The sequence below is a fragment of the Taudactylus pleione genome, unplaced genomic scaffold (assembly GCF_031769625.1).
Source record: "Taudactylus pleione unplaced genomic scaffold, aTauple2 ptg000483l, whole genome shotgun sequence".
In the NCBI taxonomy this organism is placed as follows: Eukaryota; Metazoa; Chordata; class Amphibia; order Anura; family Myobatrachidae; genus Taudactylus; species Taudactylus pleione.
Genome location: NW_028284885.1, coordinates 1148699 through 1153655, shown reverse-complemented (window position 1 = coordinate 1153655; position 4957 = coordinate 1148699).

Sequence of the window (4957 nt, the reverse complement as noted above, 5' to 3'; positions counted from 1 at the left end):
CAGTATAACAGCTCCAGTGGCCGCTTGAAAAGGCATGAATAACTATTATACTTAGATAATAACATACAATAAATCATAGAGGTATATATCCTCTTATACTTTGGCGAAGATATAACAAAAACAAATATGACAATACAGTGTAGACACAACACATAATTAAAAAGCTGTACACCAAACCCACATATCACTTAGTGGCAATTCACTGGTGTAAGATACTAAGAGGCGTCCCTCTATTCAGATTTTATGGAGAATATATATAATATCTGTATAGATGTGAAAGGTAAAGTGTGTGTATTTATGGGTCAGATTCTGCTGTTCCACATCATATGTATATATAGAGGACGTGGAATGAGTTTCACTGGCACCCAGCACACATGGAAACAGTGCAGCCTGCTTCTACTGTTAGTGTCAATCTTGCTGTGAAAAACCTGTTGCTATCAGCAGCGCAGGAGTATACAGCATAGACATCTAATGAGAGAGCAGGGAAAGAAGATATAAGGACAGTACCTGTCAGAAATTTCTCCAAGGGGTATGCGGTGAAGGGATCCTCAGTGCGCACTGGGATCCCCCAGCTGGAAGACCGACGCGCGTTTCACCAGAAGCGGGCTTTCTCAAGGAAGCTGTCATAGTACAGAGGGAAAGCCGGGTATTGTAGTCCCGGAGGTTGCATGATTGGTTTATTTTACTTGACGGACAATAGATAACAGCCAACCAGAGTTACATCAAGCTAAAGGGCGGGATTAAGTATCGTCATAGTGTTGATAAAGTGAAAGTCAGTTCACATCCCATTGTGAACTGTACAGTTGCAACGTCTTTTACATCTGTCCAGTTAATAAAGTAAAGGACATCCTATTATATTTATGGGCAGATAGATTAGCCTGTGGGATATAAAAGCCAAAAATGTGTAATATATGTCTTGACAAAAATATATATTAAATATTTACTGCACAAGGAATGGTTAATTGAGTATCAGTATGCCTGTGCCATATATAAAAATAATAATTACGGCCACCAATCCTATATTAGAAAGACATGAGTCCATCATAAGGCTAAATTGTCTTCTAACCAATATATCCTCCCCGGCATGTCACCAGGATCACCCGTATCATATGCAACATCAGTTGATAAAACAATGTATACTTCCAATATAAGCCTATGGTCTATTAGGAAGTGCCATAGATTCTAACAATCATCACAATACTGTATTATAAAGCAACAACAGGTAAGTATGTTACTAGATAAATAGTATTATATATAGAACAATAGAACAATATTCTAGCAGAGACGAATGGATACATTACTAAGTGAGTGATATTACATAAAGAACAAGAGAACAGTATTATATCATTCCCGGCTCCCAACAAAAATTAACCCTAGTGTGTAGGTGTGTGCGCATGTGATAGGGAATATAGAGTGTAAGCTCCACTGGGGCAGGGACTGATGTGAATGTCCAGATCTTCTCTGTAAAGCGCTGCGGAATGTGTGTGCGCTATATGAATAACTGGTAATAATAATAATAAAATATTAACATGTATGACTTCTGTGCATGACAATATCATCAATGAGATTATAAAGTATATGTCCTCCGATATCTAAATAATATGGACACATTAATAAGTGGTAACATACTGTAAAATATAATAATAAAGAAATTTAAGGAAATATATAACGTGGATATTTTTCTAAAAATTAAAAAATGGACTCGTGGATGATTTTAAATATTCAAGAATGGACTATAGTTCATCATTTCGTTCATCCCTCGTGGACTAACCGTATCTAGTCTAAAGGTCCACTCACATTCCTTTTTTAGAAGTTCTTTGGTTATATCTCCTTGTCTAGGGCCAATGGAGATTTTTTCCAATCCTAAAGCTTTTAGATCTTTCCAGGATCCATGATGACAAGAGGAAAAATGTTTAGCTACCGTTGTTATCTTTTTCATCCTCTGTGAGTCCCTGGTCACATTCTTTATGTTCCCAATATGTTCCAGAATTCGCTGTTTCAGAGGTCTGGTCGTCATGCCGACATATCTTTGTTTACATGAACATTCGAGACAGTATATTACAGCTGCCGTATTGCAGTTAATATAATGCTGGAAAAAATGCTTTCTGCCAAATTTGTCCACTATCTCTTTCTTATTATTCATCATATTAGTGCAAGCTTTACAATGTCCACATGCAAATGACCCTGTTATTTTTGGCTTTTTTAAGGGTTCCACATTGAAGTGGCTGCGGACACATATATCCCTTAAATTTTTGGCTCTTTGCCAGCTTATTTGGGCTTTGGGACCCAGACATTGTTGAAGATCAGGGTCCAACATCAGTATATTCCAATGTTTTTGGATAATAGTTCGTATAGATTGCCAGTCCTCGCAAAAATTGCCAATTAATCGGATTCTGTCTGGAGTTTCTTCCTTCTTGTTGTTATTAGGAAAAATTTATGTATCCCTATCAATCCTGGAAACCAGATGATGTGCTTTTTTGATAGACCTGTTGCTGTATCCCCTATTTTTCAATCTTACGGCCAATTCTTCACTCTGGTTTTTAAACATTTGATCATTGGAGCAATTCCTCCTTAATCTCAGATATTCTCCCTTTGGCACATTGAAGATTGTTGGTGGGAAATGGCTGCTGTTATGGTGTAACAAGCTATTGGTAGCGGTAGGTTTGCGATAGAGATCTGACACCAAATTACCTTGATTATCAACAGATAGTTTAAGATCCAGAAAAGTTATTGATTCTGTACTGATCTCATATGTAAATCTCAGATTGAGGTCATTTGTGTTCAGTTTTCTCATGAATTGATGAAAAACCACTTCTGGTCCGTCCCATATGACAAAAATATCGTCAATATATCGGATCCAGAGTGATATTGATGAATTTAGTTCTTCATTTTCATCATTGAAAACACACGTGCGCTCCCACCACCCCAAAAATAGGTTTGCATAGGTGGGAGCACATGCCGACCCCATCGCCGTTCCCCGTACTTGAAGATAGTACTTCCTATTGAGCATAAAATAATTTCTATGCAAAATGAAATCAAGTTCTAATCTCCTTTAGTGCTTGAATTTCATTCACATACAGATTTTGGTTCCTAGATGAATATTTGGTCCTTGTGTTTTTTATGAACATTGCCATCTTATGTTCAAGACACTCCAGATGTCCTGAGGAAGTTAAACGACATCAAATTAGAAAAAGGCCAAATTTTAGCCAGCATCGATGTTGAATCACTTTATACGTGCATACATCATAATAAAGGTATACAAGCTGTACAATTCTTTCTCAATATGGCTGGCACATCGGACTTCCATAATCTATTGATTGAACTACTTGATTTCATTTTGCATAGAAATTATTTTATTATTATTTATTATTTTAGATATCAGAGGACATATACTTTATAATCTCATTGATGATATTGTCATGCACAGAAGTCATACATGTTAATAACACATCACCTATAGCACTTTTCCTATTTCACGTTGTGGTTACACAATCCCTTATAGATTTGTTCTTACTTTGATCACATTCTCTTTGTGTGTTTTTCATTCATGTTTTATTTTTAATTTAACACTACACACTGTATCAGGATTTATATTATTAATATACTTTACATATTTTTCACATCACTTAACTGACACTACATGCCGATATGTGTGTGTTCATGTGCAGGTGTGCATATTCATGCACATGTGTATGTGTATATGTATATATGTGTGAATAGGCATAGGCATCTCATTTCATTTTATTTCTTGTATTTCTTTTAATATATGCACGACTATTAATGATCACTTTAGGTTGTCATCATGACAATTATCATTAGTGATTATTTGGGGTATTTATGCCCATTTGATCGGAGGGATTTAGAATTATATTTTTACAGTGTGGCACCAATATTTAACAAGATACACTTGTGTATTTTACAATATGAATTTTGATGGTATTTATGATGTTAAATCATCTGTTACTTACACTAATACTTCTTTAATTTTTGTTTTATTGTTACACAAGTGTTTGGCAAAATATATAATTTTTAGTCATTATAAATATTTTATATATATCTTTATGTATTAAGTGCCAAATAAGTTACTATAATTGTGGATATCGGGATGTTCTTTATTACTTTTGACCACGTTTCCGCCTCCCCTTCCATCTTTTTTCTGTCCTTCCTCCCCTCCACTTTATGATTCAACACGCACTCCTGTTCTAATAATAGGATATACAATCCAGCGATATATATACTTGTTTAAGTTTATTTAATTTTATTTTAATTGATTTATGTATAGTATCATATTGATTTCTTGCTTTATATGTAATGTCACCTATCTAGTAGTGTATCCATCTGCTTTTGTTATTGCTTTTTTGTTTTATTTGTAACATTTATTTAGTAACGTACCTACCTGCTTTTTGATTATGTGATATCAGGAATATACATTGTTTCATTAACTGATATCACATGTGATGCATGTGATCCTGGTGACATGCCGGGAATGATATAATACTGTTCTCTTGTTCTTTATGTAATATCACTCACTTAGTAATGTATCCATTCGTCTCTGCTAGAATATTGTTCTATTGTTCTATATATAATACTATTTATCTAGTAACATACTTACCTGTTGTTGCTTTATAATACAGTATTGTGATGATTGTTAGAATCTATGGCACTTCCTAATAGACCATAGGCTTATATTGGAAGTATACATTGTTTTATCAACTGATGTTGCATATGATACGGGTGATCCTGGTGACATGCCGGGGAGGATATATTGGTTAGAAGACAATTTAGCCTTATGATGGACTCATGTCTTTCTAATATAGGATTGGTGGGCGTAATTATTATTTTTATATATGGCACAGGCATACTGATACTCAATTAACCAGTCCTTGAGCAGTAAATATTTAATATATCTTTTTGTCAAGACATATATTACACATTTTTGGCTTTTATATCCCACAGG